Source organism: Rhinatrema bivittatum, chromosome 18 (assembly GCF_901001135.1).
Source record: "Rhinatrema bivittatum chromosome 18, aRhiBiv1.1, whole genome shotgun sequence".
Lineage (NCBI taxonomy): Eukaryota > Metazoa > Chordata > Amphibia > Gymnophiona > Rhinatrematidae > Rhinatrema > Rhinatrema bivittatum.
In genome coordinates, this window is record NC_042632.1 from 60,168,819 (window position 1) to 60,195,707 (window position 26,889).

The 26,889-nt window shown below is 41.2% G+C and overlaps 1 protein-coding gene across 5 annotated transcripts in view; it reads right to left on the bottom strand.

Moving 5' to 3' along the window:
* HRH2 (histamine receptor H2) overlaps positions 1–18,602 on the bottom strand; it is a 66,358-nt gene extending 47,756 nt beyond the window's left edge. For 4 of the 5 annotated variants that reach the window (XR_003853450.1, XM_029583890.1, XM_029583886.1 and 1 more), the window contains exon 1: positions 18,528–18,602. The gene's annotated coding sequence lies outside the window, so the exon portion shown is untranslated. The remainder of the gene's footprint in view (positions 1–18,527) is intronic. The other variant, XM_029583888.1, reaches the window with a different exon arrangement.
* Positions 18,603–26,889: the final 8,287 nt, after the last annotated feature.

Genomic DNA, 26,889 nt, shown 5'->3' on the forward strand with positions numbered 1-26,889 from the left:
CCAGGGCACACAGTTTTGAAGGTGTGAAACATGCAGGAAGGGGTCACCTCTGCTTGCTTTAGGACCATGAAGCAGCGCAGCTTCCAAGGGGCACTGCCATGCCACTCTGCTTTGGATGGTCCTGGCAGCTATAATCTAGGTATAGCTATATTTTGAAGTCAGATATTGGATTTGCATAAAGTCTCTAATCTGAACCCTGTAGCTAGTTATGGAATAAAACAAATATAGGAAATGTTGTTAGTCCACTTGTACAACATCCATCGCAAGGGTAAAAGGATTCCTTGAATGAATGGCGAAGGCCAGCACCAGGCGTGGTTTATTGTTCACTCTTGCCTCCTGTAATTTAGCATAGCATAATGATGTGCCCGCTGCATCCATATCTAGCACTACCATCTAAAAGGCATATGTGGAATGCTGAGCTTGTGGGTACATTCCTGGCATATCCGGCAAGATGTCGTCATCCATTGTGAAGCAGAATGTACGCTATGCAAGGTTCAGATCACTGCATTAGCCAAGACTGCGAAGAAAGCACTTAAAAAAATATATAGACACTGTTAAACCAGATGGGAATTATACAAGAGTATCTCTCTGCCCAGCAAAACAAGAGACTGATATGCCTATTGTCCAAACGGTTTTACCACCACCCAGTGCTGGAATATCAACTACACCGTGCTCTACTAATTACACTGAAGTTATTTTATTAGTTAAATGATGTGCCCTAATCCTATTGCATAGACACCAATAATTATTAATGTATTGGAATTAGAGAGCAATTACATACTTTGGTATTTTATAGAGTGTAATTGCTCTGTTCAGTACAGAATGTATTGTCGTTACTCTGCGCTAACTTACACTTTAATTCTCCTGCAGACAATACTGCTTGATACGTAGCGTAGCGTACTGCAATTGTATTTCACCTCCACTATTCAGTGCTGCACTTACACCTGAAGTGAGTGATGGAGGCTCACTTGTATGTGGAGAGAGCAATTTTACATTGACTTATTGATTTTGAAACTAGAATTGATTTGCAGGCAGAAAAGTATAAATAATGCCTAATAACATATTATAACACCTAAAAGGAATAAGTAACGTGGAGGCTAGAGAAAGCAAGCTGATTGCAGAGGGTGATAGTGCTGTCTGTGGCTCCTCAAGGTTTCTCTTTTGCCTGTGGGAAAATATGACTTGGCATCTTAGCAGGTCATGGTAATAAACGCATGACACCTTCTCCCCCGCTCTAGTGAGGTGGAGCAAAGTTCCTTCACTCAGATAATCAAAAGCACTCTTATTCTGTAAACAGTGTCCCTATTGCAGACAAACTAAAATAATGGCTGTGTCCCTGAGGAATTATGTTTGTTAGTATTAGTAAAACATGGGCTTAGTACTTCAGATGGGAATTGCATTCCCAGCGTTTCCTGATTCACTGGTTTTATACTAAAAAATACTAACACTGTGGAGCAGGAAAATGTTCCTCACAGAGTCTGTAATCCCCTCTTGTTTATTATTTTATTTATTTATTTAAACATTTTTATATACCGGTATTAGTTGCGGACATCATGCCGGTTTACATAGAACTAATCAAGTTTGGAAATTACATTGTAACAGGGAAAGGCAAACTGGGAGAAGGGGTAATAAGAGGCAGCTAGGAAGAAAAGAATAACAAAAAGGTTAACAAGACAACTGGGTCCTCAATATGAGGAACGCTGAAGCACCAGGTGGTGATGCATAATTTGACATAGTTGTGGGCCGTCTATTCTGGGTAAGCTTGTTTAAATAAAGTTTTTTAAATTTCTTTTTGAATTTGATCGCACATGGTTCCAGGCGTAGGTTGGGCGGCAGGGTATTCCAGAGAGAGGGACCTGCGATCGAGAGGGCACGGTCGTGTGCGGAGGAGAGATGGGCTATTTTAAGCGAGGGCACCAGGAGGGTGCCTTTGTTGGTAGTTCTAGTTGGCCGAGTGGACTGGGGAGCAGTGAAGGGAAGGTCTAACCATTTGGAGTTGTGGGTGTGAATGGTTTTATGTATTATGGTTAGGGTTTTGTAGTGTATACGGGAGGGTATGGGGAGCCAGTGAAGGTCTCTGAGAATGGGAGTAATGTGTTCATGTTTACGGGCATTTGCAATGAGTCTTGCTGTGGCATTTTGCAACATTTGTAGTGGTTTGATAGTGGAGTGTGGGAGCCCTAGGAGGAGAGCATTACAGTAGTCAAATTTGGATGAAATGGTGGCCTGGATCACAGTACGGAAATCTTGAGTGTGTAGGAGGGGTCTGAGTTTTTTGAGTACGTTAAGTTTGAAGAAGCCTGCTTTAAGTATAGAGTTATTATTTGTGTGCATCTCTCTAAGATACTACATATCCACTAATTTCATTTATTTATATATACAGAATCCTGTCGTGTATCAGGAGTTGTAATTATTTTAGTGAGGGAGTATACATATCACTGCTATTTTCATAAACGTAGAGGTCAATATTCAAAAGCAATCAGCTGGATAACAGAAGTTATCCAGCTAAATGAATATTTGGACCCTTATCCAGCTAAGTTCCAGCCGGATATCTTTTTATCCAGTTAAAATTTGGCCAGATAAATAACGGAGTTTTAGCAGCATAATTGGGAGAAGTTGAGTTACCTAGATAAGTTATCCAGATAAGTCTAGACATCCCATAGACCTGTCCTAACTTTAGGACAGCTGAATATATTTGCCATTGACTGTATAGGATAAGTTAGCTGATAAGTTTATCCAGCTAATTTGCCGAGCTGCATAGCAGCTGAATATGAACGTAAGACTTGCCATACTGGGTCAGACCAAAGGTCCATCAAGACCAGTATCCTGTATCCAACAGTGACCAAGCCAGGTTACAAGTACCTGGCAGAAACCTAAGGTATACATAGATTCCAAGCTGCTTATGCCAGGGATAAGAAGTAGGTATCTGCAACTCTACCTTAATAATGATTAATGGTTTTCCTCTAGAAACTTGTACAAACCTTTTTTAAACAGAGCTACACTAATATTATTTTTCACCATATCCTCTGGCAATGAATTTTAGAACTTAATTATGTGTTAAGTAAAAAAAATATTTTCTCTTATTAGTTTTAAATGTATTACCTAGTACTTAATTGTGTGTCCCCTGGTCTTTGTACTTTACGAAAGAATAAACTGATTAATGTTTACTCGTTCCATTCCACTCATTATTTTATAGACCTCTATCTTATCTCCCCTTAGCCATCTCTTCTCCAAGCTGAAGAGTCCTAACCTCTTTAGCCTTTCCTCATAGGGGAATTGTTCCATGCCCTTTATCATTTTGGTCAACATTCTCTGTACCTTTTCTAATTCTGCTATATCATTTTTTTTTTTTTTTGAGATGTGATCAGGATGAGGTCGCACCATGGAGGATACAGAGGCAGTGTGATATTCTGTTTTATTCTCCATCCCTTTCCTAATAATCCCTAGCATTCTATTTACTTTCTTGGCTGCTGCACACTGAGCAGAAGATTTCAATGTATTTTCAATGATGACTCCTAGATCCTTTTCCTGAGTGGTGACTCCTAATGTGAAACCTTTCATTTTGTAGTTATAATTTGGGTTACTCTTCCCTAAGTGCATCACTTTGCATTTGTCCACATTAAGTTTCATTTGCATGCCCAGTCTCTCAGTTTTGCAATGTCCTCTTGCAATTTCTCACAATCCTCTTGCAATTTAACAACTTTGAATAATTTTGTGTCATCGGCAAATTTGATGACCTCACTTGCTGTTCCCATTTCCAGGTTGTTTATAAATATATTAAAAAGCACTTGTGAAGAGCAGATCCCTGGGGCACTCTACTATTCACCTTTTTCCACTGGGAAAATTTACCATGTAGACCCATTGTTTTCTATTTTTTAACCAGTTGGCAATCGAAATAGGACACTGCCTCCTATCCCATGACTTTTTAATTTCCTAAGAAATCTCTCATGAGGGACTTTGTCAGATGCTTTCTGGAAATCCAGATACACTATATCACCTGGCTCACCTTTATCCACATGTTTATTTACACCCTCAAAAAAATGTGGCATATTTGTGAGGCAAGACTTCCCTTGATTAATTCCATGTTGGTTTTGTCCCATTAAACTATGCTTATTTATATGTTCAACAATTTTTTGTTCTTTGATAGCTTCTACTATTTTGCCTGACACACACATCAGACTCACTGGTTATTACTTTCCTGGATCACCCCTTTATCCATTAAAAAAAAAATGGCATTACATTGGCAACCCTTCAGTCTTCGGGTACCATCGATCAAGCTATTGATTTGTTTACAAGTTTGTAATAGCAGGTCCACAATTTCATGTCTCAGTTCTTTTGGCACTCTGGGATGTTTACCATTTGGCCCAGGTGAGTTGCTACTCTTTGATTTGTTTTGCTTCTTCTGAATCATCACCTTTGAGTATAATTTCTGGCAAGGGTATCTCTCTCACATCTTCCTCAATGAAGAACAAAGCAAATAATTAATTTAGTGTTTCTGCTATGGCTTTGTCATCCCTAAATGCCCCTTTTACCCCTTGATCTTCTGGGTCCAACTGACTTCCTTGCAGGCTTTTTACCTCAAATGTACCTGAAAATGTTTTTGAGTTTTTGCTTCCACAGCAAGTTTCTTTTCAAATTCTTTCTTTGCCTTCTTTATCAATGTTTTGCATCTAACTTGCCAGTGTTTATGCTGTTTCCCCTTTTCCATTTTGTAAAAGATGTTCTTTTAGATATTATAGCCTCTTTCACCTCACATTTTAACCATGCCAACATCGTTTAGCTTTTCTTCCAGCTTTTCTAACGTGTGGAATACATCTGTTCTGGGCTTCCAAGATGGTATTTTTAAACAACTTCCATGCCTGAGCTAAACTCTTAACCTTTGCAGTTGATCCTTTCAGTTTTTTCCTAACCATTTTCCTCAATTATCATAGTCACCTTTTTGAAAGTTAGTAGATTTCTTTTTTGCACTCCCAACAGTTAAGCCAAATTTAAGAACATGCCATGCTGGGTTAGACCAAGGGTCCATCAAGCCCAGCATCTTGTTTCCAACAGAGGCCAAAACCAGGCCACAAGTACCTGGCAATTACCCAAACACTAAGAAGATCCCATGCTACTGATGCAATTAATAGCAGTGGCTATTCCCTAAGTAAACTTGATTAATAGCCATTCTGATCACTATTGCCAAGTGGCTCCAACACTGTTATCTCTGCCACCAAATCCTGTGTTCCACTAAGGACAAGGTCTAAAATAGTTTGCTCTCTTGTTGGTTCTGGTACCAGCTGCTCCATGAAGCAGTCATTTATTTCATCTAGGAACATTTCTTCTCTGCAATGTCCTGATGTGACATTTACCCCATCAATACCCCCTAATATTTACTTCCCTATTTTGGAGAAGGACATAGTATTTTCTCTTTCCAAAATTTGGAACACATTAAAAAGCAGGTGATGTTTTGTTAAAAACAGTATTTTAACTGGTTAAAGCTTGCCGTTACATTCAGACCAAGCTGTAAATAAATAAACCCTAATTCATTTCTGACCCTTCCTGCTCTGCAGAATTCCCAGGCTATTTCTGTGTCTCTCTAAATTATAACCAGGAGAAAACTGCAATGTAAAACTTCCTTGTCATTTTGAAATCGATGATAAGTAAAGAAACAGGATCTCTTTTACCAGCTCCACTGCTAGCGATGACTTTCACAATGTAACATTTCCAGCACTGAGGTCCATGTTCAAAGAGCTTTTCCAGATAACTTTTGGGGTTAGCCAGACAAACCTAGATATTTGGATATTTCTCCCTGCTCCCCAGTTGATTTTTGTCTGACTAGATTGTTGCTTGCACAAGATTTAACTGTGGTACTGGTGGCATTCCCGGGGCACCGAGTTACCTTGTCTGGACAGTGTTGACATTGAGTTACCCCATTAATTCTGTTTGAATAGTTGTCCTAAAGTTATCTGGATTAAGTTATCTAGGTATATTCAGCCACACTTTTAGCCAGCTAAGTGCTGCTGAATATCTGGGAAAAGGTTTTTTCTTTTTTCTTTTTTAATACTTAGTGTACTGTGCACACTTTTTCAATTGGTGCCTCAAGACGAGTTGCATTCAGGTACTGCATTTATTTCCCTGCTCTCTGAGGGCCAACAATCCTATGCATTTTCCCTTAGACATAGAATGGGAGAAAAGCTTTAGGAAATCTTTGAGTTTGTTTCTGGGTATCATGGGTTACGCACCCATTCAGTAGGTTTTTAAATATAAAGATTTTTGCAGGGACCAGCCTGCAGTCTGTTCTTGGCAGCTCACCTAGTAACTTTAATGTGTGTGCCCTGGTCTTTGTACTTTTTGAAAAAGTAAACAACTGATTAACATTTTCTCATTCCATTGCACTCATTTTTTAATATAAACATAAGATTTCCCATATTAAGTCAGACCAAAGGTCCATTGAGCCCAGCATCCTGTTTCCAACAGTGGCCAATCCAGGTCACAAGTACTTGACAGGGTCCCTAAATCTCAATAGATTCCATGCTGCTTATTCCAGGAATAAGTTTGCACATCCCCAAATCTACCTTAATAATGGTTTATGGATTTGTTTTCCAGGAACTTGTCCAAGCTTTTTTTAAACCCAGCTACACTAACAGATTTTACCACATACTCTGGCAATGAATTCCAGTGCTTAACTATGCGTTGATTAAAAAAAATATTTTCTCCTATTTGTTTTAAATGTATTATCTAGTGTAAGAGAATTTATAAGAAACTCCCTCAGAACACCTGAAAGGACCAACTATAGCTATCTGTACCGGTTCTCCTTGAGTCCCAACCCAACAAGGGATTCTGGGCTAGGGTGGATCACTGTAAGCCGGGGATAAGGACCAGGGTCTGAGGGAGGAGGGTGGCCCAGAGAGAGGGACAGAAGCTTCAGAAAACAAACTAAGTTACAATTATTTTGCTGAACTGCACAAACCAGTTAAGTTGTTTTGTTGTTTATTATTGTTCACCAATAAAGAAGCTATAAAGATTTTTTCAGGGACCAGCCTGGAGTCTGTTCTCTGGCTAGTCCTGACCACTTGGCAGCTCACCTAGTAACTTCATTGTGTGTGCCCTGGTCTTTGTACTCTTTGATTAACATTTACTCGTTCCATTCCACTCATGATTTTATAGACCTCTATCAAATCTCCCCTCAGCTGTCTCGTCTCCAAGCTGAAGAGTCCTAACCTCTTTAGTCTTTCTTCATAGGGGAATTGTTCCATCCACTTTATTGTTTTGGTCGCCCTCCTCTGCACCTTTTCTAATTCTGCTATATCTTTTTTGAGATTCGGTGACCAGAACTGTACACAATACTCAAGATGAGGTCGCACCATGGAGCGATACAGAGGCAGTGTGATATTCTGTTTTATTCTCCTTTCCTTACCTTATAATCCCCAGCATTCTATTTACTTTCTTGGCTGCTGCTGCTGCACACTGAGCAGAAGATTTCAACATATTTTCAATGATGACTCCTAGATCCTTTTCCTGAGTGGAGACTCCTAACGTGGAACCTTGCATTCTGTAGCTATAATTTGGTTTCTCTTCCCTATGTGCATCCCTTTGCATTTGTCCACATTAACTTTCATTTTCCATTTGCATGTCCAGTCTCCCAGTTTTGCATTGTCCTCTTGCAATTTCTCACAATCCTCTTGTGATTTACAACTTGAATAATTTTGTGTCATCAGTAAATTTGGTCACTTCATTCGTTATTCCCATTTCTAGGTCATAAATATGTTAACTTGCTTGATGTGGCGCTTACCACCCTTAACCAAAAGCCTGATACTACATTTCTGATGCAACTCCAACACTGCACATTGCTCTCTGATTCAACAGCAGGGGGGGAGAGAAACTGGTCTCAAACAGTAACCAACAAGACCCCTGACCTTGGCGGTGAATGGGAAACTGATAAGTGTGGGAGCTTGCTGAGCAGACTGGATGGGCTGTAGGATGGTGCGAAGGTGGCGGACCTCACGCGTCACCTAGATAGGATTTTAGACAGTGCTGGGGAGGAGCCGGCTGTCGTGGTACATGTGGGCACCAACGACATAGGAAAATGTGGGAGGGAGGTTCTGGAAGCCAAATTTAGGCTCTTAGGTAGAAAGCTGAAATCCAGAACCTCCAGGGTAACATTCTCTGAAATGCTCCCTGTTCCACGCGCAGGTCACCAGAGGCAGGCAGAGCTCCGGAGTCTCAATGCGTGGATGAGACGATGGTGCAAGGAAGAGGGATTCAGTTTTGTAAGGAACTGGGGAACCTTTTGGGGAAGGGGGAGTCTCTTCTGAAGGGATGGGCTCCACCTTAACCAGGGTGGAACCAGACTGCTGCTGCTAACCTTCAAAAAGTGAGGTTCCAATAATAAGAAAAGTAGTCCAAGTGCCTGTAACTTAAAAACTCATCTGAGCTAAAAATTTCTAACTTTTCCCTATCAGAAAGCATATGACATAAGAAATCCTATTGCTAATAGCTGCTATTAACTTCTGGAGCCACTCAGCAGAGGGCACCGAGATAAGAGGTGCTTTCAAGATCTGCTTATTTAGTTCTATTTTGCACTGCAGAGAAACATGACAGCAGGAAAAGACATACGGCAATCCAGTCCAGATTGCCAAAATATACCTTTTGATCGTAAGAGAGCAATGTCCTCTCCATTCTTCCTGTAGGCACAAAGTGAGAAAACCTTTTAATGCGTATATCTTTCCAAACTCCTGCAGGGTACCCAGGAATCGTTGGCTCTTTCTCTTTGCTTGGAAGGAAGAGTGGTAGGTGCCAGTCCTTGCACTTCCGGTCAGGAGGGTCACGAGCTGGAATCCTGGCTGGGCATGTGCCATGACCAGATACACTTCATGTGATGCTGGGACCAGGAAATCATTCCCTCCCAGCCCTGGTTCTGGGGTCCACATGTGAGAACAAAGTCTGCTGCCTGACAACCTGCCAAATAAAATTCCGAAAATAAATAGGGCCAACGACAGGGGGCAGGTGGCCAGGCAGCCTGTCCTAGAAGAGATGATAGAATGGGACTTGGCAGGCTGGCGTTTTTGAATAAGATTTAGTCAAGGGGTAAACTTGCTTCTATTGTAAAGCAATTCTTTTGTGCTAAAGGTTCTTCATTGGAGGTCCTAGGGATCCACTGGCTGCAGCTGTTCCTGGAACATATGGTACAGGCAAGGTGTGAGTGTAAAACAATACAAAGGAAGGAGACGAGCAGTCTCAGAGAATGACTTCTCTGAGGACAAAAATGCTGAAGGTTTCAGGATAATGAGAAAGATAAGAAAGGGCTGCTGGCAGCCACAGAGGAGTGTGCAGGTTCAGCTTAGTACTTGCATGACTGTCATTAGGGGTTGTCTGTTGTTACTAGAAGAGCAGACAGTGTGTAACAGAGAGTGCCGTGTAACACATACAGTATGGAACAGTGGGACATGTACTACCTGTGCCTTCTAGGTGTAGACTATAAATCGTCCTCGTTCAGCAGGGCTCAGCCTCATATAAACCTATCTCGTGCTCAGTTAGGGATTGCAGGACTCCTTTCAATGGGAACCCTTCCCGTTGTGTTTGCGATGGGCCATGAAAGACACTGAAAGGCTCCTGACAGAATATTCAGGGCTAGTTGTCCTGCTATGGACATGGTTGGTCTCTTGAGCGCTTTCTGTAGCACTCTGCATGTTTGATAGAAAGGATTCCTAAGGTTAGGGGTATATAATTCCTCTTTCTCTAACTGTGGGATGGTCAGAGGGAAGAACAGCTCTCCTGTCTTAGGAGAGGAGGTCATACTTTCTTGTCCAAAATGTTTCTGCTTTTCCTCACATTCTGTCTTTTAAAGGTTTTCAGACATGTATGCATTTGGTGAGAGATAAAGGAAACCTTTTACCAAATCTTCCACTTGAGAATTTTTGTGTGTGTAAGGCAGCCTCTCACTGGGGCCAGTGCACTAAAGGATTTTCCCAAGGTTAAGAAACAAAAATATAAGCTAATAACCTTTTTAGTGGCCTAACAATATTTTTCTAAAACTTTGGAAACTGTTTAAAGGTGTAATTTAAGATGTCTTATTTTTTCCAAATGTCTGTTGTTTTCTCCTGTAGAATTATTGAGAAAGTTCTGTTTGTATGAGGCAATTCCTTCTCTGGTTAAGGGCTTGCTACCTGCCGAGCTATAAAAAGGTTTCCTCTGCAACTGAGCTTTTGCATTCTTCCCTTTCTATGGACCTTTATTTACTTATAGTCCACCGTCTTACAAGTTATCCTGTTCTTGTCGAATTACAGTTACATCACATCTACAACAGCATCAATCAAAGCAATTAGAAATTACACGTGACAATTAAAAGCCTCATAAAATAACTGTTTCCTGCCGCAGAGTTACTGGGAGGTGGTTGAGAGAGGTTTTCTGGAGGGCTCTAGCTCTGAAAACCTGGAAAGGACCACTTGTTGCTTGGTTTTGCTAAGGAGTCTGATAAGGACCAGGACTGGGCGTTAAAATCCTTTTTTCATCTTAGGGACTGATCATTTTTAGGGCTTCCTGTTGCTGTTTTTCCTGAGGATGTTAAAGACCTGCAGCAACTAAGAAATCTTTTTCTTCTGAAGAAAGAAACGGCACTGGATTAGGAGGTTATCTTTTTATTTAAGTTTCCATGTAAATGCTGTGTACGACAGAAGAGTCTTAATTATGTTTTTTAATCCTTCTCGGCGAGGTTACTTGTGCTCTATTTTCGGTCTGCATACTCCATAATGCTTTTTGGATGTAGTAATGGATAGGGCTACTTTTTTTCCTTTTTGATAATTTAGTTTTCTTCCCCTATTTGCGGACTGATGTGCAGCTTGGATTGTGTCTCCTGTTGTCAAGATCTTCTTGATATGCATAATATGAAAAAATACAAAAAGTAAAAAAAAACCCCAAAACTATTTTTCTTGAGGAAAATGCTTCGGACATCTGGTCTTCTGTTAGCTTTCCAGCTCTTAGACATTTCCGTCACCTTTGAAACTGATCACCATTTCCTGATACAAGTCTCAGGAAACATTGGTTTTTTTAGGCACCGTCTTCAGATGGTTCAAATATTTCCTCTCCAAGAGAGCACAGTCCATCTTATGGGGCAACAAGCCATCCTTACCCAGAGATTTCACCTGTGGAGTACCTCATGGGCTGGTGCTTTTCCTTGATCCTTTTTAACATCTACAATGGTCCTATCCACAATCTCAACCAGTCCTTCAACATTAAATGCCACCTACATCCAACTCTGCATCACACGATAGGCAAGAGAGTAGTCCGGGTCCCTAGCAGAGGTCAATGACAGCAGGCAGGAGAGGGACCAGGACAAAGCAAAGCAGGGCCGGAGGGATTGGAGAACGAGGCAAGGTAGGACAGGCAGGATCAGGAACGCTGCAGTAACATGCACTGCAGTAGCAGGAGACTCAATGCTGAGGTGGTGTCTGCAGAGCCACTGCTTAAATAGCCTGGCAGGGCCCACATTGTCAGGAGTTCTGAGAGTGAGTTACTGCTGCTGGGCCTAGATAAGGCATGATTGCGTGTGCCCAAGAGGTTGGGACTGGCAGCATTGAGATGGCGATGTATGCTGGTGCGGCGTAGACACCGTGAGACTGCTTCGGGGTGAACGCTGCTGGTCGCTGGATGACCACATGACTGGAAAATGTTACATCTGTCTTTTCATGAATAAATGAGTGGGCCCCTGAGTACATCTCACAGCTTCTGTTCTCCTACACTTCCAAAAGGGAACTGTGATTCTCCAAAACAGCCTTCCTTTTCTTCCCTCCTCTGGCTTCTGTCAGATTAATTTGCAGAAGACTCCTCCACTAAAAATGGCCCACCTAACCTCAACAAGAGAGCGAGCCATAACAGTCGCAGGTCCAACACTCTGGAACAATCTACTGCCTCATCTCCAATCCCTACAACACACTCATTTAAAAAGAACCTCACAACTTGGCTCTTCAATAAAGCATATCCTACAACCACACACACATCACCACCTACCACACGAAGACGAGCCCCCCACCCCCCAAAAAATATACACACAGCTCTTCCCCTCTCACCTCACCGCTAAATCACACACAATGGCTAACCCGGCATGAACCAACTCTTTTAACAGCACTTATAATCGACAATTCTTTCACCATCACCACCAATATTTACAATGCTCTCCTCTCAATTATATTATCACATACGCCACAAAACTATAAGGTCTACACTCTTCCACCATAATACAATTTGCCAAAGACACTCTTGCTTCCAAGTTTATCATATTGCAAAATTTCCCACGTTACAGGCTACAGGACACATGTTATGTTATAATGGCCTCATTCCCTCTCCTATAATAGATAACGCCAAAGCTACCCTTGTCACAAATTTACTCATGTTCCATTGTCACTCATGTCTCAAACTTTTTATTGTAAAGAAGAAAGCTATGCTAATGGATCCCTTGTCACTAGGTAAATCTATGTAAATCTATGCCTAATCCATGCTTAAATCTATGCTTAATCTATGTAAATCTATGCTTAATCTATGTAAATCTGTGCTAAATCTATGTAAATCTATGTTAATAAATTCCTTCATTACTATGTAAACCGGTTTGATAACACTATCGGTACAGAAAAATAAATAAATAATGCCGCAAAGCTATGGAACTATATACTACTTCCACTATGCCTTGAAAGTTGTTACCCTTCCATGAGAAAATCAAGGCCTGGCTGTTGAGCCAGGGCCTTCCCCCTAAATCCTTTCCATTCTACTGCTGACTGCCAGAGCTTTGGTGATTCTTATCCCACAGCGTCTGTCACGGCTAGGCAAATCCTAGTCAATGGATTCTTATGGCTTCTGAGCTAGGTGCTGTCATTTTTTTAAATTTTTATTTATTTATTATTTTTACTATACCGGCTTTCATGACATGGATCACATCAAACCGATTTACATTTAACAAAGTGCACAAGAAACGTGATAACTCAAAACTGTAACAAGAGCATTGTAAGGAGAGTGACAGTTACAATAAAACAAGGAAATAAATAACTGGGAGTTAGAGGTGAGAAGAGGGGGATATAACTTACAGCAAATTATTTACAAGATTACAAGATTGAATCCGATAAAATGTGATTTGAATAGTAAATGATAGTGTTAACACTGTGAAGGTGATGGCAGCGAATGACAAAGTTTGTTGTTTAAAACCATTTTTTTAAAGTGTGGTTGAGATGTGGGGTGTAGGTCTCAGTCGGAGCTTGGATAGTGTGGTTAAGATGTCTGGTGAAGGACTCAGGGATTGGAAAGGCTTTTTTAAAAAGTCAAGTTTTCAGCCTTTTTCTAAATGTTGGAAGGCAGGGTTCTTGTCTCAGGTCCGCTGGGATGGAGTTCCATAATGGTGGACCTGCGGTTGAGAATGCTCTGGTGCTGAGAGACTTATGATGCATGGTTTTAGCGTGAGGTACCTGAAGAGATTCTTTGTAAGATTCCCTGATGGGTCTGATGGATGAGTGTTTTTTGAAGGGGATTTGTAGGTTGATCCGGGCTTGTTGGTGAATGACTTTGTATGTGGTGGTGATGGATTTTTATATGATTCTGTAATGGATCGGTAACCAGTGAGGATAGGGGTGATGTGGTCCATTCTCCTAGAGTTCGTCAGGATTCTGGCAGCTGTGATCTGCACCATTTGTAGAGGTTTGGTGTGGGAAGCTGGTAGACCTAGTAGTAGCGAGTTACAATAATCTAGTTTGGAGAAGATTATTGCTTGAAGAATTGTTCTGAAGTCCTGTGAGTGGAATAAAGGTTTTATTCTTTTTAGGATATGTAGTTTGTTATAAATATGGATATATATAAATAGGATATGCTGTCATGTTATAAATGCATTTATCTCCTATTATCTGTATATGTGCTCCACATTCATTCTTAATGTATATATTATAATGCAACTATAATTTTTAATTATGACTTTGTTTGTAATCCACTTTCAGACTAATTTAGGAAAAAGTGAAATATCAACTTATAGTTCTCTCTTTTTCCGTTTGGTAAGAAAAAATACTGCATTACTATTTCTTTGTTACAAAAATGTAATGAAACTGCTTCGATTAATTGCTCTCTGCCTTTTGGTATTGGTATCCCTATCTGTAATGCTGAGCTTAATAGACTTTTGGTCTGAGCCAGTCTGACCTTATGGTCTTGTGGGTTTGTAGATCATATGTGCCCGTTGGGTAGCCTATGTCGTTTGAGGTTTCAGATGATTGTTTTAAAGAGGCAAATGTTAACAAATGAAATTGTGTTATATGAGGGTTCTACGAGAGCAAGCTTGTCCAGTCCCAAGCCTGCTCCTTCTCGCCTCTCAAAGGTCTTCTGAGCTGAATGAGATGCTTCTCTTCTCTCCTTTCTCATCACGTTTTTGCTCTTAGCATCGTATAAGAAAAAAAAGGCTTCTCTCCTCCTAAATTGAATCTTAAGTTGTTTTTATGTTTTGCTATCTCATTAGAGGATGAGTTTCCATTGCCAATTTATAGTTGTACAACGCCTAACTTGTATGCTGCTCCTGTGAAATGTTTTAATCTAATGGCCAGCCATTATGCTCTTCCTCTGTATACAACAAGCAATGATTGCCCATTAAATAAAGGTTTAGTTCTAACTTCTCACTTCTTGAGAGTATGGAGAGAACTCACAAATAGTAACTTAGTAATAATGGCAGAAAAAGATGAACTGGACTATGCAGTCTGCCCCGTTATTCTGTTCACGCTGCTGAGGATGCATTCCAGCTGCCAGCACGGAGTTGTCACCACCTGCGAGATATATCCAGGTACTCCTAGGTACGCCACCCTTTTGGGTAGATGACCATACAAGCTGCCCGCTTCTCTTCCATCCCACAACCTTTTGCATGCTTAACCACAAAGCTCTGAAATAACCTAAATATCCAGGAATACTGCATGGTCCTTGCCCAAAACTCCATCTGAGCAGGTCCTCTGCATAGCCTGCCAGATCCAGCTACTTGAGTGCTTACATTTATTTATTTTAAAAGACTTATAGCCCGCAAGCTCCTTCGTTTGCAGCAGGTTACAATCATACGTACATAATTAAAAGCATATAATAGAAGTAAAACATATGAAATAAACCATAATAAGGAGAAAGAGAGACTGTGGCTACAAATGCATACTGTGTGTGAGGGAGGAGGGCTGCATTGCTGAATCGGAGGTAAAAGAAATGGGACCTGAACGTATCCGAAGGGGTTTCCACCTGATCTTCTAGTTCTTACCATTCATGCAGCCTGCCAGACAGACCCGGCTGCCAGTCTGATTCTATCGTCACAGCCCGATGACAATAAGTACCAGACAGAGAAGGTGAGGGGGAATTGCCCCCAAAAACAACTCCTGACTGCACAGTCTCTTAAAACTCTTTCTTGAAAAAAAACAAAGCCAGAAGAAGTCGGGGTGCAAACAGCTGAATTACACTCCCTCCCCTTATGATGCGCACATGATATATATTTTACGCACTAAATAACTGTGTGCACTTGTATAAAATAGGTGTACAACCTGTGTGGCTTCCTGCATTAAAAATGTGCACCTTTGGGACGGAGATACTGTGTGGCTCTGGCTGCAGTGTAACGTTATGGCGCAGCGCTTCATGCATGTATACATAGTGACAATCATTCTCTTTACATGAACTGAATGTACAGCCTTTACTCTTCATTTTGTTGTGATCCAATTTAGAGTGGAAGGCAAAATAGAAATCTTCTCTTAAATGAATGTTGTCATCAGTGTGACAGCAGTAGAGTGAAACTGCTCCCATTTTTCTGTCTATGGGTGGCGAACTGCAAGCCTTAAAGTTTTAAAACAAACAGAATTGTGCACTGCAGCGGGAGGCTGAATCATTGAGCTCACATTGCTGCCAACATGGACGACTACAAACTTCACACTGGTTGTACGGGAGGTGATTGAGCCAGGCCGAGGGATGTACTGTCTAAGCAGCTCACCATCACCAGGCCTTTCCACCAAACCCACATTTTACCAAATTATTGCTGTATATTCATGAAAAGAAAACCACAAGAAAAAACCTAGTTGTATGGTTATTGCACTTCCTGCATGGTGTGTCACTTTCCTCAAGGTCACTAGATGACACATGTGATCTTATAAAACTTATCAGAAGCCTTGTACGTTTAGGGACTGATATTGAAATGCTATCTGGCTGTCTAAGTTAGTCGGATAATACTAAATCTTGGCATTCATCCCGTTAAGTTAGCCAGACAAGTGTCTGTGCCTCTGTCCCACCTCCTCACCTTGTAGCCGCTGACCGCAGCCAGATATTCAAACTGTGCCAAGAGGCCAACTAAATACAAACTTAGATGGCTAAATTAGCAGTGAATATCTGGCCCACGGTATTTCTATGTCTGTGTGCACGTGTGTGCGGCAAGAGACAGACATATGAACCGATCAAGAAAGATTTAAATCTTGGGCCTTCATTAAGTGCAGAGGAATAAATTATCCCAAATGAAGTGCCCTGCGGGGAGTCTGGGACAATTTCTGCTATTAAGTAAAACAGGCTTGGAAGAGGGAAGGGACAAGTTTGAAGTCAGCAGGGTTCATCGTGCGAGCGGCTGTGACGTAACCGCTTGTTCAGTTGCAAGCTAAGAGGTAGATCTTAAAAGCGTCGCTCATGTATAAACACCCCCCATAGAGACGTAGGTGGGCCGTGTGCGACTCTGGAGATTTTGGGCCAGAGGGATCCTGAACACGGGGGGAGAGAGAGAGAGAGACAATCGGTCACTTTATCAGGCCAATCAGTAAGGTGCGTGGGAAAAGAGATGCTCGGTGTCCAGCACCCACTTCCCTAACGCACACCCGGCCACCGCCCCTGGGCGTGCGATACCGTATATAAATGAGGGGTCGCACTAAAAATGAGGTGCGAGGGACAATAGCGCTCTCCTAGCAGCGGAAGCGCAGGAGAGTGGCGGTCAGCGGGTTCGGGAAAACAAACGCTCGTAAAACTGAAAGTATTTTCTGCTTTTCGGGTGGGAGGCGCTGTTTCCCAAGCGTAAAATGTGCGGATTGGACGCACTTTCCTTTTTTTTTGTTTTTTTTAACTTTATCCCGGGTAAATAGCTAATAGCCTCATTAACATGCATTTGCATGGGGGGGAGGGGTTTGGGGCACGTGTTTTGGCCACGCTAAACTCCTGATTGTATAAGGACGTGTCCAAATCTCACATCCAGCCTGGGTTAGTGCGCATGGCTGCGCGCACGTTACCGTATCGGCCTGAATGTCGCTCCTACTGTAAGAGATTCACGCTCCAATCAGGATGGGTTTGGTGGGGGAGGGGGGGGGGAGTTTGCATTGGGCTGCCCAGGGCTCAAGGGTCTGAGACGCTTGTATCACTGCCCCACCCCCTCCCAAAATCCACTCTGAGTTGAAAGTGCCCATCTTAGAATAGGAGATAAAAAGAGGGTCACATTTCCTCTCTCTCGTCACTTGCGAGTACGCGCAGAAAGGCTCATCACGTGTGACACGCGTGTGCTTGCATGCACGATGCACAATTGAGCGTATGTTTGCTCGCATGCCCAATACGTGCGTTCATGGGTGCTCGTGGGCTCCTTTTAAAAGTTCCCGGTAAGATTTTAATGGTCTGCGCCTGGCAGCCCAGAACCAGCATTGATGAGAATTCTGCCGCTGCAATAGTGGTGAGAATTTTAATGGGGAGGGGAAAGGTCAGTTTGTGTCCCCTTGAGATTTCATCTTCTGGAATAAGCTGGGATGGGAAAAGGGGGGAGCAGCAGGATTACAGAATAAAAAGAAAATTGCATAAACCATTAGTGCAAAGAGTTTAAGCAGTGCAAGCAAGGTAAATACTAAATAGCACGAGTGGCAAACACAGACTGAAGCAGTGCAAATTATGGAAGCAGCTATGGCAATGAGTCTAATGCAAGCCATTATGGTAAGTGTGCCAGTATAGCAAGCGACGTTCCCAGCAGAGTCACAGCCAGAAGGAAATATGTGCGATCTTACCCTCTGCAGGCACTCGCTTTCTAAGCCTCTGATCAGCACACAGCACACTGCCGACTGCAGCGAGGCAAGGGAGTGAAATATTCCCGAGGAGGAAGGAACAGACCTCTGCTCCCCGTCCTATTGATTCTAAAAGCGCCAAACCCGCCTCCTGCGCTTTCCTCGCAAGCCTCTCAGCTCCATCTCTCTGCCCTGCATCCCAAGCACCTTTTCCTGCATTCCCTTATATTTTCTGCTAACATTTTTTGCTCATTCTGTTCTGGCCTGAGAGGAGGAGTATTAGCTCCTGTTAAAGCTCGTCAAGACATGGATTAAATTTCTCCAATAAATAACACTACTTTTTTTTTTTTTGCTTTTATTTGTTAACCTTTATTTTTGTGTATTCAAGTGAACTAACACAGCAGCCACACTACTTTTATACCTGTTTCTGAAGTTAACACACCTGCTGTTGCCAAGGATTCCACTTCTTGGAGCTCATGAAGAACAGAGAAGCAACCATACTCTCCTGGTCCAACCTGCTGTAAAGTTCTGGATCCTGCACTCACACGGACTTACCTGAGAACACGGTGCCACAAAGTAGAAGCCACAGCACGAGGAGGCGTGAGACGCTCCCGTAGAACGGAAAACCCCTCAAAGCTGCCAGCCAGAAGGGCTGTGATCTGCTGGAACGGAGGTGTTTCTCACACACACACACGCATGCATATCCAGGCAGTGTGGATGCAGAATGACTCAGGAGGAGTGGGCGGGAACAGAGAGGCTGCAACTTTCTTCACGTGTAACTACAATGCTGCTTCCTGCCTAATGAGCATCTTTCAATTAATGTGCGCAGAGGCCGATATGAAAGTAGCCAATGAGAACCACAGCCCTTCAAATTCTATTGGGTTTCCCAGTTCCTCATGTCATAAGCGTACGTCAAACAATACTCTGGTGTCTGACCCCCCAGCATGTACCTCCTAGTCTGTGCAACGGCTAAGCTTAGGGGCGCACCTTTTGAGCGAGGAAAACCGGAAAGTTAGGCGTTTATGTGAGAGCAGAGCCTGCATGCTAGGGGGATGTGTGAGTGTGTGAGTGAGAGAGAGTAGAGCCCATATGATGGGGACTGTGTGGGAGCAGAGCCTGCATGCTAGGGGGATGTGTGTGTGTGTGTGTGAGAGAGAGTAGAGCCCATATGATGGGGACTGTGTGGGAGCAGAGCCTGCATGCTAGGGGGATGTGTGTGTGTGTGTGTGAGAGAGAGTAGAGCCCATATGATGGGGACTGTGTAGGAGCAGAACCTGTGTATTAGGGATGTACATGTGCATATCTGCGTACGTGTGTGTGCAAGCACAATCTGTGTGTGTGTATAGACGGTGCAGAGTGATTGATTGCTACATCCAACATTGGCACAACCCATGTGTTGAGTGTCCTTATGCATGCAGGGGTAAAGTGAGTCAGAAACCTGCATACAAGTCTGTTTCTTCATTGTGCTGATAAATCCTTTAAATTCAGAGGCCCTGATCTTGTCTTGACTTTACTTCCAGACCTTGACGTTATCGATTTCTTTCTTTCTTTAAAATGTATATACCGCTGGTGCAAGCATTGATGTTATTCCTGGGAACATAGGGGATAATTTTTCTCTTGTGACTGCTTCATTGTTGAAGCTCATTTTGGGTTCCTTGGGGTATACGGTAACTCTAAACCAGAGAAGTGCCTAGGTAACTTCTTCAAGGGAAGCTGCCCTGCTGAAAAGATTAGTGAAATTTGATTAATATTTCATTGGCAAAGAGGATTTTTCTGAAATCTTCACGAAAGTAGTAGTGAGAGCCTTTTAAAACAAACTTCACCTGGCTAAACAACTCATTCCACTTCAACTCCTCTAACAGACCAACCAGATCTGCCTATAAACCTTCACGGTCCCTCTCCTAAAACCACACAGGTTCTCACCAGGGACAGAGCACTCTCAATAGCAGGACCCATCAGCTGGAACTCAATGCCACCCGACCTACGCATGGAACACACAAATTCAAAAATAAATTGAAAACGTGGCTCTTCCAGCTAGCCTACCCCAACCCCCACCTTCTCCCCCTGGTGCCCTCCATCTACATGACTTTGTTTATAGTTTCAAATATATAATATATATATCATTTATCAACAGTTTCATAATATAATGTTATGTACCTTCTCAGACCATGCCATGTAACCTGCTTTCCAATATGACCACTTTGTACAGAGTTTCTCATATATGTACACACACATTTTTTTCCTTCAACATTTATGTACTCTGCATACAATGTTAGGTACCTTTCCCTGACCATTCATGTAACCAAATCGTTCTATGTATTTTCTCTTTCATTGTTATATGTTATTTGTAAACTGATACGATGTGTAAACGGTTATCGGTATATAAAAACCTTTAAATAAAAATAAATGAAATAAAACATGAACATTTAGATCAGCTAGAGAAAAATAATTACCACCCAGTAGCAATTCTTTCATTTAGTAGAAGTTGCTTGAGAAACAGGTAATTGATCTTTTTTTAATCTTAACATGACTTTCCTGACTATTAGTTGAGTTGTTGGAGATTTCTTAGTACAGAAACTTTGCTGACCTCTGTATAGGATGATTTACTTGAACTCTGGATGGTGGTGGAGGTATTCTGCTTCTTCTGTTGGTTTGCTCTGCTGCCTTTTATTTTGGTTGACTGACTAAAGGCAGTTGGGATAAGGGGGAAGACACTACAGCAGTTTTCCTGTTATTTGGCAGGTAGGAGATTTCAATGATGGTGTTTCGCCATTTTCAAGTTGTGAGGAAGTCTCTTGGTTTCAGTGATGGTGAAGCCCTTAATGCAGGCAAAACATTGTAATGTTATAGTTTTGGGCAGTATTTGATGGGCATTTATAGTTCACCAGCATGTATTCATTTCAAAATACTTACAACAAAAGGATCTATGGCTATAATTAAAAGGATGATGTAGTGTTTTGGGATTTTCAGAAGACATTTGACAAAGCTCCTCAGAAACTTGGGCGTTCATGGGACCATGGGATTGGAGGCAGTGTCTATTGTGGATTGGTAACCGAATAAAGGACATGGAACAGGGTGTGAGGAAGTGTCCAGAAAACTCCCTCAGACTACCTTAAAGGACTGGACACAGATGTTTTGCCTGGGCTTCCTTAAGATTCAGGTCCACAGGAAATCCTGGGTGAAAGGAGAAGAGCTGTTCACCAGGGTATAAAACCTCAGGGCCTAGAAGGGTTAAGCAGGCTCCGGGGAACAGACAGACCCACTGTATGAGACGACCTGCTATGTTTAAGGTTTGAGCGTGATAGTACGTTAAAGACCTGCTATGTTTAAGGTTTGAGAGTGATAGTAAGTTAAAGACCTGCTATGTTTAAGGTTTGAGCGTGATAGTACGTTAAAGACCTGCTATGTTTAAGGTTTGAGAGTGATAGTACGTTAAAGACCTGCTATGTTTAAAGTTTGAGAGTGATAGTAAGTTAAAGACCTGCTATGTTTAAAGTTTGAGAGTGATAGTACGTTAAAGACCTGCTATGTTTAAGGTTTGAGAGTGATAGTAAGTTAAAGACCTGCTATGTTTAAGGTTTGAGCGTGATAGTAAGTTAAAGACCTGCTATGTTTAAGGTTTGAGCGTGATAGTAAGTTAAAGACCTGCTATGTTTAAGGTTTGAGAGTGATAGTACGTTAAAGACCTGCTATGTTTAAGGTTTGAGAGTGATAGTAAGTTAAAGACCTGCTATGTTTAAGGTTTGAGAGTGATAGTACGTTAAAGACCTGCTATGTTTAAGGTTTGAGAGTGATAGTAAGTTAAAGACCTGCTATGTTTAAGGTTTGAGCGTGATAGTAAGTTAAAGACCTGCTATGTTTAAGGTTTGAGCGTGATAGTACGTTAAAGACCTGCTATGTTTAAGGTTTGAGAGTGATAGTACGTTAAAGACCTGCTATGTTTAAGGTTTGAGAGTGATAGTAAGTTAAAGACCTGCTATGTTTAAGGTTTGAGAGTGATAGTAAGTTAAAGACCTGCTTTGTTTAAGGTTTGAGAGTGATAGTAAGTTAAAGACCTGCTATGTTTAAGGTTTGAGAGTGATAGTACGTTAAAGACCTGCTATGTTTAAGGTTTGAGCGTGATAGTAAGTTAAAGACCTGCTATGTTTAAGGTTTGAGCGTGATAGTAAGTTAAAGACCTGCTATGTTTAAGGTTTGAGAGTGATAGTAAGTTAAAGACCTGCTATGTTTAAGGTTTGAGAGTGATAGTAAGTTAAAGACCTGCTATGTTTAAGGTTTGAGCGTGATAGTAAGTTAAAGACCTGCTATGTTTAAGGTTTGAGAGTGATAGTACGTTAAAGACCTGCTTTGTTTAAGGTTTGAGAGTGATAGTAAGTTAAAGACCTGCTATGTTTAAGGTTTGAGAGTGATAGTACGTTAAAGACCTGCTATGTTTAAGGTTTGAGAGTGATAGTACGTTAAAGACCTGCTATGTTTAAGGTTTGAGAGTGATAGTAAGTTAAAGACCTGCTATGTTTAAGGTTTGAGCGTGATAGTACGTTAAAGACCTGCTATGTTTAAGGTTTGAGAGTGATAGTAAGTTAAAGACCTGCTATGTTTAAGGTTTGAGAGTGATAGTACGTTAAAGACCTGCTATGTTTAAGGTTTGAGAGTGATAGTACGTTAAAGACCTGCTTTGTTTAAGGTTTGAGAGTGATAGTAAGTTAAAGACCTGCTATGTTTAAGGTTTGAGAGTGATAGTAAGTTAAAGACCTGCTATGTTTAAGGTTTGAGCGTGATAGTAAGTTAAAGACCTGCTATGTTTAAGGTTTGAGAGTGATAGTACGTTAAAGACCTGCTATGTTTAAGGTTTGAGAGTGATAGTAAGTTAAAGACCTGCTATGTTTAAGGTTTGAGAGTGATAGTAAGTTAAAGACCTGCTATGTTTAAGGTTTGAGAGTGATAGTAAGTTAAAGACCTGCTATGTTTAAGGTTTGAGAGTGATAGTAAGTTAAAGACCTGCTATGTTTAAGGTTTGAGAGTGATAGTAAGTTAAAGACCTGCTATGTTTAAGGTTTGAGCGTGATAGTAAGTTAAAGACCTGCTTTGTTTAAGGTTTGAGCGTGATAGTAAGTTAAAGACCTGCTATGTTTAAGGTTTGAGAGTGATAGTAAGTTAAAGACCTGCTTTGTTTAAGGTTTGAGAGTGATAGTAAGTTAAAGACCTGCTATGTTTAAGGTTTGAGAGTGATAGTAAGTTAAAGACCTGCTATGTTTAAGGTTTGAGAGTGATAGTACGTTAAAGACCTGCTATGTTTAAGGTTTGAGAGTGATAGTACGTTAAAGACCTGCTATGTTTAAGGTTTGAGCGTGATAGTAAGTTAAAGACCTGCTTTGTTTAAGGTTTGAGAGTGATAGTACGTTAAAGACCTGCTATGTTTAAGGTTTGAGAGTGATAGTACGTTAAAGACCTGCTTTGTTTAAGGTTTGAGAGTGATAGTACGTTAAAGACCTGCTTTGTTTAAGGTTTGAGAGTGATAGTAAGTTAAAGACCTGCTTTGTTTAAGGTTTGAGAGTGATAGTAAGTTAAAGACCTGCTATGTTTAAGGTTTGAGAGTGATAGTAAGTTAAAGACCTGCTATGTTTAAGGTTTGAGCGTGATAGTAAGTTAAAGACCTGCTATGTTTAAGGTTTGAGAGTGATAGTAAGTTAAAGACCTGCTATGTTTAAGGTTTGAGAGTGATAGTAAGTTAAAGACCTGCTATGTTTAAGGTTTGAGAGTGATAGTACGTTAAAGACCTGCTATGTTTAAGGTTTGAGAGTGATAGTACGTTAAAAGACCTGCTTTGTTTAAGGTTTGAGAGTGATAGTAAGTTAAAGACCTGCTATGTTTAAGGTTTGAGAGTGATAGTAAGTTAAAGACCTGCTATGTTTAAGGTTTGAGAGTGATAGTACGTTAAAGACCTGCTATGTTTAAGGTTTGAGAGTGATAGTAAGTTAAAGACCTGCTATGTTTAAGGTTTGAGCGTGATAGTAAGTTAAAGACCTGCTATGTTTAAGGTTTGAGCGTGATAGTAAGTTAAAGACCTGCTATGTTTAAGGTTTGAGAGTGATAGTAAGTTAAAGACCTGCTATGTTTAAGGTTTGAGAGTGATAGTACGTTAAAGACCTGCTTTGTTTAAGGTTTGAGAGTGATAGTAAGTTAAAGACCTGCTATGTTTAAGGTTTGAGAGTGATAGTAAGTTAAAGACCTGCTATGTTTAAGGTTTGAGCGTGATAGTAAGTTAAAGACCTGCTATGTTTAAGGTTTGAGAGTGATAGTACGTTAAAGACCTGCTTTGTTTAAGGTTTGAGAGTGATAGTAAGTTAAAGACCTGCTATGTTTAAGGTTTGAGAGTGATAGTAAGTTAAAGACCTGCTATGTTTAAGGTTTGAGAGTGATAGTACATTAAAGACCTGCTATGTTTAGGATTGGGACTTGCCTGAAGTCTAAGTGAGCTGCCTTCACTGCTTTGCTTTGCACTGTGCTGTGTTAATTGTAAGAGACCTGAACTCCAAGGGGAGCTGCCTTTCTCATTTGTTTTGTTGTGCACTTTTCTCAATTTCACTGTAAATAAACTGCACTTAAGGAACTGCCAGAGTCTGCCTCCCTTTTCCTCTGGCAGTCAAGTTACTACACAGGCTAGGACTAAATGGTCAGTTTTCCAACTGGAGAAAGGTTGTTGGTGGAGTGCTCCAGGGGTCGTATTGGGACCTGCGCTATTTAGTATATTCACAAATCAGCTGGAGAAAGGAATGACGAGTGAACGGACCACATTCGTAGATGACACAAAATTGTGGATTGTGAAGGACTACAGAAAGACCCTGTGAGACTGGGCATCTTAATGGCAGAGGCAATTTAATGTGAACAATTGCAAAGTAATGCGCGTAGGGAAAACACGTCCCACCTACACGTACAGGATGCTGGGTTCTGCGTTAGGAATTACCACCTAGGAAAAGGACCTCAGAATCCTTGTGGAGAACGGCTCCGTGTGTGGTCTCGGTCAAAAAGGCAACTAGAACGTTAGGAATTATTTAGAAAGGAACAGAGAACAACTCTGAGAATATCATAATGCCTTGAACAGATCCAGGATGGGACTGCAACTTGAGTATTGTTTGCAGTTCTGGCTGCTGATATGGAAATGGTTCAGAGAAGAGCAACAAAAATCAAAAAGGGGATGGAAAATCCTTTATGGAGAAGGACCAAATAGATTAGGCCTCTTTAGCTTGAAAAATGGGTGTATAATATTCAATATGTATCAATGTAAAACATACAAAGTAAAATATAAACTCCCATCCCTACCTCTGCTCTCACTAGGGGCAAAAGACAGAGCTAGAAAATAAAACCAGCTCTAAATACAATCAAATAGCAACAGATAAGAAAATCACACAACCTCCCCTTACATTCCTGTGTCTAACACTAAAAGTCAAACCAAACCCATTACAAACATCAGAAACCATGCGATGCCACAAGCCTCCCTCTTTCTCTGGTGCCCGTTCTCCTCTTCCTCTCGTTGTAGACCTGCCTTACAGACGGCTGCTGATGACAGAGGAGAGGTGGGGCCAGGCCACCAGACCCCCAGGAATCCAAGTCATTGGCTGCTGGAACTGTTTTAATGCAAATTTGAAATCTTCTCTTTGATTTCTCTGTGACATTTTCAGGTGTCATCTCTGCCAGCCTCAGTTAATTGAGCTATAATAGGGTAAGTCAGATTTAATAAATTTGTTCTTTCTCTGCTTTCCCATTTGGAAACACTGATATTTGGACCATAGGCCATACACCTCAACCAGTGCTGCAATAAAATATAAATCTGGTCTTGAGCACAGTCTCCATAAGCAATTTGCTGACTACCAGGAGGGGCAGTGAGCATAGTGAAGACCTCTCATCTCTCAATGCATAGATCATTACCGAGGACTACACAACTGTAAGGGCATTACCTGGAGAGCAGAAGTTGTAGTTATATATTTAAAAGTGCTTATATACTGCTTACCTTGAAAAAGTTCAGTGCTAAGTAGTACAAAATAGTGCATCTTAATAACAAAACATTAAAAAAAAAACAAAAAAAACATAAGACATGCCATACTGGGTCAGACCAAGGGTCCATCAAGCCCAGTATCCTGTTTCCAACAGTGGCCAATCCAAGTCAAAAGTACCTGGCAAGTACCCAACATTAAATAAATCACAAGCTACTATTGCTTATTAATTACCATAATAGCAGTTTATGGATTTTTCCTCTAGGAACTTATCCAAACCTTTTTTAAACCCAGTTACACTAACTGCTGTAACCACATCCTCTGGCAATGAATTCCAGAGTTTAACTATGCATTGAGTGACAGAGAATTTTCTTTGATTTGTTTTAAATGAGCTACTCTAACTTCATAGAGTGCCCCCTTGTCCTTCCATTATCTGAGAGTAAATAACCGATTTACATTAACTTGTTCAAGTCCTTTCATGATTTAGTAGACTTCTATCATATCCCCCCTCAGTTGTCTCTTCTCCAGACTGAACAACCCTAACGTCTTTAGCCTTTCCTCAAAGGGCAGCCGTTCCATGCCTCTTATCATTTTGGTCGCCCTTCTCTGGCTGTGAAGAAAAAACCATTTATAAATACAGTCCAGGTTTGCAGGTTATATGCAAGGCCACTGGGAAACTAGAAAAATTTGTATGAAAACATCACATTTATTTCAATTCATTTCTTGCTGATCTATTGGAATTTATCGCTTGTTTTCAAATACTTGGTGATGATCTTCCCAGCTGTCCGTCCAGTTTTGGGGAGAAGCAATAAACTGAAAGCTTATGAAATGTGACGAATCTACCAAAGAAAGTAGAACAACAAAATAGACAAATTGCATGAAACATAAATAAACATAAAAACGGCATAAAACATTTAATAAGATAT